The sequence below is a fragment of the Triticum dicoccoides genome, chromosome 2A (genome assembly GCF_002162155.2).
Source record: "Triticum dicoccoides isolate Atlit2015 ecotype Zavitan chromosome 2A, WEW_v2.0, whole genome shotgun sequence".
Lineage (NCBI taxonomy): Eukaryota > Viridiplantae > Streptophyta > Magnoliopsida > Poales > Poaceae > Triticum > Triticum dicoccoides.
In genome coordinates this window covers 12,756,041-12,763,854 of record NC_041382.1, presented here as the reverse complement: position 1 = coordinate 12,763,854, position 7,814 = coordinate 12,756,041, and the positions used below count along the sequence as shown (strand labels likewise).

Genomic DNA, 7,814 nt, shown 5'->3' with positions numbered 1-7,814 from the left:
ACGTGGGGATAGGAGAACGGAGGAGTGGGGGTAGTGGGGGTGAACCGCTAGGGTTCGGTCGGTGGGGGGGTTATGTAGGGGTTAGGTGGGCCGGCCCGGTTGGATGGCCAGCTGGGCCGAGGCCGAGCGCGGGAAGGGGGGGGGGTCTTTCTTCCTTTTCTCTTTTCTTTTCTTTTGTTTTTGTTTAGACCTTTTCTTTTTATTTATTTTATTTCTTTACAGTTTTCACTTGAAGCTTTTTTTATGTTAGTTTTATAAAATAGCAGATGAGCACCTAAACTATTATTACTAATTAATCCACTGCCACAATTATTTTGGCACACTACTAAATTAGTTATATTACTATAACTTTATAAAAGGCATTTAATTAATTATTTCGCCCTCTGTTTTGGTTGTCTTAGTGCATTAAAATATTACAAGAAATGTTGGTTTCCCCAACATTATTACTCATGAATTTATTTGTCACATTTAGAACTTTTTAGTTTTAGTTTTTGAAAACTTTTACTGTTTGATTTGATTATAATTTTGAATTTGAATCGGTCTCGAACTAACGCGAGATTAGCAACAGTAACCGTGATGACGTAGCATCATTAACAGAGGTTTACTGTAGCTTAATTATCCGAGCGTCACAATGTCCTAGGCGACCGACAATCCAAAGTTCGACAAATGCGGCACCCAGCTTGAGTCAAAAAGGATGTTAGCCGACTTGGTATCAGAGTGGATGCTCGGTGGGTTGGCATGACAGTGCAAGTGCTCGATGGCGCGCGACACATCAAGGAGCACAGTATGTGGCTTGGTTAGGGCCTCCGACTTTAGATGTTTGGCATTTATGTGATTTCTGTCTGGTATTAGGCTCGGATTATCGGTACCCCTTCATCAAGTGGATAGGAGTAACGACAAATGTTGATAAGATGGTGACTTCAGACTACCTGATGTACTAATTTGTTATGTCTTTGTGAATAATTAATAAAATCACTGCATACATCGCCCAGATGCAGATGCCAGGAGTAATCCTCCTTTTTCTAAAATAAAAAAAATGATCATTGAGTTCTGGCAAATGTAAAAAAGGAAATCGTATACAAGAAGAATGTCACTTTGGGTTCTCTGTCAGGTGATCAACTTGGTGTTCCCTGTGACCTATAGGTGGTATTTTTTTCGCGTTCTCTGCAATGTGTGTTTCTTTCTTGCTGTGTCCTGTTGGTTAACTGCTTTTTTTTTACCCGTTGCATGAGAGAGCAATGCGAAGGCGTTGTGGATTTAATGACTCTGCTCTGCTTTTGTTTCGGAACTTTGTGGTTGCTTGAAGTTTATAGCTTGCTACCACACCGCTCAGGGTGGACACGGTCCGGGCCGGTCCGGTCCCGGTCCGAGCCGTCGTTTGGACCGGCTGCCGGCGGTCCGGTCCGGACCGGACCGAGCTGTGCAGCGGTCCCGATTTCAGGGACCGGACCGGCGGTCCTTACGATCCCAGCGATGTCCAGTCACTACTATGTGGTCCCAGGATGTCGGAGAGGTAGCAGCACGGTCGCCGGAGTTGGAGAAGATGCGCATGATGCGCGGTGGTGCGAGGGAGAGGCATGGGGGAGAGAGGGAGAGGCGTAGCCGCGCAGGGGAGAGAGAGTCGCGAGGAAGAGGGGGTTGTTGTGGCGAGGTGGAAGACGTGCGCGAGAGCCGGCGGGTAGAGGTAGACGACGTGCGCATGTATATTACTTAGCAGTTTTCGCAGTTGCATGGAAGCTATCTATCACGTGCATGTGCCCATGATTATTAGTGTACAGCCTTGCCGTCATGTGTGGATCAAATTGGACGTGGAGTTAATTGCGGATGGCATGGTGATTCTCGGATCGAACCTATTCCTTTCGTTGGTCGCGATTAAAAGAAAACAACGGGTGGAGTCCATATAGAAAACAAATAGAGAGATTTAAACTGAAAATTAAAAGGAAAAAACAGCGTGAATCATGGATGGCTGTTATTAGATGAGATTGAAAACAAACGGAGAGATTTCCGTGGGCAGTTATTTGTAGCAACAAATAATCGTGGGATGGCGTTGTGACAGCATGAATCTCGTTCTTTCTATTTTCTCTCGACTGAGTAAAAGGAAAAGAAGGCAGCGCGTAACGTGGGTCTTCATCTATCTCTTCCGGCCGTCGCGTGAAGGGGGCGGATGACCGGGTGAGCACGATCTGCTTGTGCTTCTTCTTCGATCCGACCGAGCGGACCGGGCTTTAACTGGACCGGACCGAAAAAATTTCGGTCCATATTTCACAGACCGGACTGGGTGTTTTTTCAAGCGGGCCAGGACCGAGCTGGGCGGGACCGAGCGGGCCACGAGCGGGCCAAAAAGCCCGCTCGTGTCGTCCACCCTGACACACCGCTAAGCTATAAGTCAGTCAACAACGGGTTCAGATACAGGTGTGGCGTAATGCCGCGCTTTTGCACCGCTAGTTGGTATAATGACCTCTACTTGTAATTAATTTATGATACATACTTATAATTCTGAAGTGATAGCTATACTTTGAAGTAGTGGAATCCTTCAAAGCTGAATGCAGTGCAAACATATATATTTATAATTCCAAGTTGATAGCTCAGTATTGCTTGAAATGAATATTATAGCTACAACTTAAATATTACTATTTTTATTTAAAGTTGCATGTAGATAACAGAGCACCAATACTGCAGAAAAATAATGAGAAGCAAGGACACTGGTGTCTCCGTGTGGATCGGTGACCCTATCCCAGCTATTTCCGACTCAATCAACGTGGCAGCTAATGTGCAACGATCTTACACCCATCCTGCAACGAACCTAGACTCGATCAACAACTTGATCCGACTTAAAACGATGCGACACGAACTGACTCTGACACAGACTCGGCGCGGCGCAACGCGACACACACAGACTAGCTCATGCCTGGGACTCAGCCATGGCGGCATGGCGTGATTATTGTAGCACATGGCACACGATGATTTTAATTGAACATCAACATCCTTTGGCCGCTAGCTAGCAGAAGCATAAGGGGGGGCAAAGGCACAAGGCTTCCTTATCAGCATCTGTCGGGACGGCTGTGGTTCCGGGCTGCTCTTGTGGTCGGACGACGACTCTTGCAGCTTCCGAGAGGCTCAGTTTCGCAGAGAGATTATTGTGCTCTGCAAGCAGCCGCCGAGCGTCTTGGTGGTGCAGAGACGCATCAGCAGCAGCCATCAGGTGCCCCAGGGTCAGGACCAGCAGGAGGACGGCGGCCATCGTCTTGTGAACGGATGTAGAAGCCATGGCAGCTACTAGCCTGGGATCGGCAGGAGGTCAGGCTATAGATATTGGCTATCGCTCACCTGGCTAGAAATTGCCGATTTGCTCTTGATCGGAGGTGAGAGGTATGGCTAAATGGTATCACTATTTATATAGAGAGATAATGGTGATGACAATGGGCCCGGTTGAGGATGGGTGGACAAAAAGGCCACCATTTTCGAATAAATCTGCACTCACGAATGACATATACAATATTGGTGTGTGCAACAGCCATGGTTATCTTTCCTCCACAACTGGATGCAATCATTGCTGCAGTGATTGAACGATGTGTGAGGCATATCCGTTTCCCTTTTGTAGTAAACCATAGAATAGACCATGAGAGAACCGAGTGAACGAGCCACGCCTACCGCTGAGGAAGAAGACTTTGGCATCCAATTTCTGTAAGGAGTTTTGTTTAGGGTTTCTGCTAGTTAATATATGGCCTTTTGCTTTTTTCAAAAGAAAAAAAACACTACTGTAGAACTGTAGGTGTGGGGCTGCAAAACAGTGGCAAAGGATGAATTCTTTTTGTGTGTCCATCTTGTAACAAAGTCATTAAAAATATTCACAAATTGTAAGTCACAGAATATAATCAACAGAAGTAGTAATTACGGTCCACTTACATGATTAATATGAGCAAAATAGGGTACCAAAAATATCTCATTGAAAGCTTAGGCATTACTCTCTCCATTTGAAATTTAAGGTGTATTGATTTTAAAGTTAAAAAAATCTATGTTTGACCAAGTTTGTGAGGAAATTTATTAATATCTACAAATACATTTTCTCTAAATTCTAAATTCCAAAATTGAGTCTAGGAGCGGACGGCCAGCATTGAGTGAAACTGTTGGAAATATGAGCAATTTACCAAATGATTTTATTAACGGAAATACTAGATAAAGCATGACTAATATAGTAGAGATAAAACAAGTCATGCGTTCGGACAGAGAGAAGGTAAAGAGCATCTGCATATATGAACTTGAACTAAACACATTTAGAACAGACACTAGATGAAGTTGCATATATGAAGTAGAACCTAACACATGTAGGACGGAAAGTAGAGCAAAGAACTGTGTCATGACATCTAACAGAAAGAGCAAGAACACATACGGGACAACAGCAGTAGAAGTGCTGGACTTGGGGTCGGTGTCCTCGCCTGCCATGTCGTCGAGGAGGTCGTGGACGTTGGGGAAGAAGTCGTCGTCGGCGACCGGATCGTCCGTGATGAAGCAGCCAGTAGTTGCGCTGAGCGCTCCCCAAAAATCTTATCACCCTTCTCCCGTACAGGACTCAAAAAGTCCGGCTTCGGAGGCCTACTGCCCCGACCTGCGGTGCACGCTGCAAGCCGGGATGGGGAAGATCATAGCAGCAGCGCAGTGCTCAGGAACTTGTGGTGAGAGGAGGAAGAGGTTCTGGTGCGTCTCTCTGGAAGGAGCGACCTCCCTTTTATAGACGCAAGAGAAGGAGGGGAGAGGGCAGCGACGGGAGGCGAAACGAAGAGATGGAGGTGAAGCAAACAGCCAGCAGCCGAAGGGCTGCACCGTTCGCATTCGAACTCCACTTTCGCAAAAATCTTTTCAGCTTCCGTGTGACCTTTCGTATACCCGTAGTGCGTGGCAAAAATTTAGATATCGGCTCGGCTCATTCCCGCAACCCGCGGCGCGGCACATCGTGACGAGGCGTGGTGTGGCGAGGCGGGCGGCGAAGGAGGAGCGCGCGTGGATATCCCTCTTGTTCCCATGCTCATACAAGTGGGGAAAGAACCTCCCTTATAAGGAGGTCGAACTCCCACTAAACTAGCAATGTGGGACTAAACTTTAGTAGTATCCCTTGCCTTGCACAAATGGGCTAAGTGGGCCTCTAGGATTTATTAGGAATTTCTGAAATAGTTATTGGGCTGCCCAAAATAGACTAAATTCCAGCAATCCCCCACCAGATCCCAGAGGCACACAGAAATTTGCCTTTGGTTCCAAAACACTGTTTTATATACCGGTACTGCAGTGGAGACTGTTAAGTTGAACTTCCACCTAAAACTCTATGCTACACTAGTAAGCAACTTGAACAGTGGACTGGGCCTTGAACTGCAAGTTTTCTGCGAATCTAGCTTCACATAAAGCCTTGACCGATACGTGGCTACCGTGGGTCTTCCCCGCGGGTGGAGCTTATGCATCATACTCCGTGACCTTTCATGAGTTTACTAGAGAGAACCCTACTCTCATAGATTGCGACGTTTGACAATCAGACTCATATAGGTGTGTTCTTCAAAAGATGTTCTGCAGGATAACATCTCTGCTTTAATGAGCCACTTAGAACACATTAAGATATATATCAACCTACCATGCAGATTAGGAGAATATTGCATCTTCATGGAGTGGTATTGTGAATAGTAAGGATGCTCTCCTCTCAGTTGACCAACAACTTGTCTTCCACGTCTAATTCACGGGACCTCTGATCACAAAGAATAGGTTACCACTATGAACAACTCATATTGTGGGTCTCATACTCATCTCCCTCGATGCATTATCTATCACATTACGTGATAGACCCTTAGTAAAAGGATCTGCCAGATTTTTAGACGTTTGGATATAATCCAATGCAATAACTCCGGAGTTTTTCATTTTCTTGACAGACTTTAACCTTCTCTGAACGTGTCTTGATGACTTCATGTTATCCTTTGAGCTGCTCACTTTCGTGATCACAGTTTTATTGTCGCAGTTCATAAGGACACCCGGTACAGGTTTCTCAACAACCGACAAGTCATTCAAGAGCCGGCGAAGCCAATCTGCTTCAACCGTAGCTGTATCTAGTGATGTGAGTTCTGCTTCCATTGTTGACCTTGTTAAGATGGTCTGCTTGCAAGACTTCCAAGAAACAGCGCCACCTCCATGAGTGAATACATAACCGCTCGTGGGCTTTATCTCATCAGCATCTGAGATCCAGTTTGAGTCACTATACCCTTCAAGCACCTTTGGGTGCCCGGTGTAGTGAATTCCATAATTTGTAGTGCCTTTCAAATAACGCAAAACTCTCTCTAGAGCTTTCCAATGCACATCTTCTGGTTTCGAGACAAACCGACTCAGTTTGCTAACAGCAAAAGAGATATCAGGTCTTGTAGCACTTGCTAAGTACATAAGCGAGCCAATAATATGAGAATATTTCAATTGATCTCTAGCAATTCTTCGATTCTTTCGAAGTAACACACTCGCATCATATGGTGTTGGAGAGGGCTTGCAGTCACTATAGCCAAAGCGACTCAAGATCTTTTCCACATAGTGAGATTGAAGCAATGTAATCCCAGCATCATCGTCTCTCAACAACTTGATGTTCAGAATGACATCAGCCACTCCTAAATCCTTCATCTCAAAACAACGAGATAGGAAATCCTTGACCTCCTTAATAACATTCAGATTTTTTCCAAAAATCAGTATGTCATCAACATACAAGCAAAGGATAACTCCCTCGCCCCCACCATGGCGATAGTACACACATTTGTCAGCTTCGTTTACAACAAAGCCTGCAGTTGTTAAAGTTCTTTCAAACTTCTCATGCCACTGTTTGGGTGCTTCCTTGAGTCCATACAAAGACTTTAGCAACTTGCACACTTTTCCTTCCTGACCATCTAGTACAAACCCATCTGGTTGTTCCATATAAATTTTCTCGTCCAACTCTCCATTTAGGAAAGCAGTCTTAACATCCATTTGATGAACGAAAAGACCATGCGAGGCAGCTAGTGAAAGTAGAACTCGAATAGTGGTCAGTCGAGCCACATGTGAGTAAGTATCAAAGAAGTCTTCACCTTCCTTTTGGGTATAACCCTTAGCCACGAGCCGAGCCTTGTACTTTTCAATGCCTAAGCTTCTTCTTGAATACTCATTTATATCCTATAGGTTTGCACCCATAAGGACGATCAGCTATCTCTCAAGTTTCATTCGCTAAGATGGAATCCATCTCGCTACGAACCGCTTCCTTCCAGTAGTCAGCATCTTCAGATGCATAAGCCTCTGAAATAGAACTGGGAGTATCATCTATGAGATACACAAGAAAATCATCACCAAAGGACTTTGCAGTCCTCTGTCTCTTGCTACTAGTAGGAACTTCATTGTTTTCCTCCAAAGGACTTTCACAGTTTTCCATCGAAATGGCAGGTTTGGTAATTGTAACTGGTTCCTGATTCGATGAACTAGGCATCTCCTGATTAGATGAGGTAGCCATATCCTTCATGGGAAAGATATGTTCAAAGAAAGTCGCATCATTCGACTCCATGATCATACCGACATGCATGCCAGGTACCTCAGATTTTACAACCAAGAACCTATAGCCAATGCTATGAAAAGCATATCCCAGGAAAACACAATCCACAGTCTTTGGTCCAAGCTTCTGCTTCTTTGGAATTGGAACATTGACTTTCGCCAAACAACCCCATGTTCGTAGATAAGAGAGTTTTAACCTTTTCTTCTCCCATTCCTCGAATGGAGTTATCTCTTTGTTCTTTGTGGGAACTCGGTTTAGGACATGACATGCCGTCAATATCGCC

The 7,814-nt window shown here is 45.0% G+C and overlaps 1 pseudogene; it reads right to left on the bottom strand.

The window, feature by feature from the left end:
• LOC119357409 overlaps positions 1-3,241 on the bottom strand; it is a 7,393-nt pseudogene extending 4,152 nt beyond the window's left edge.
• Positions 3,242-7,814: the final 4,573 nt, after the last annotated feature.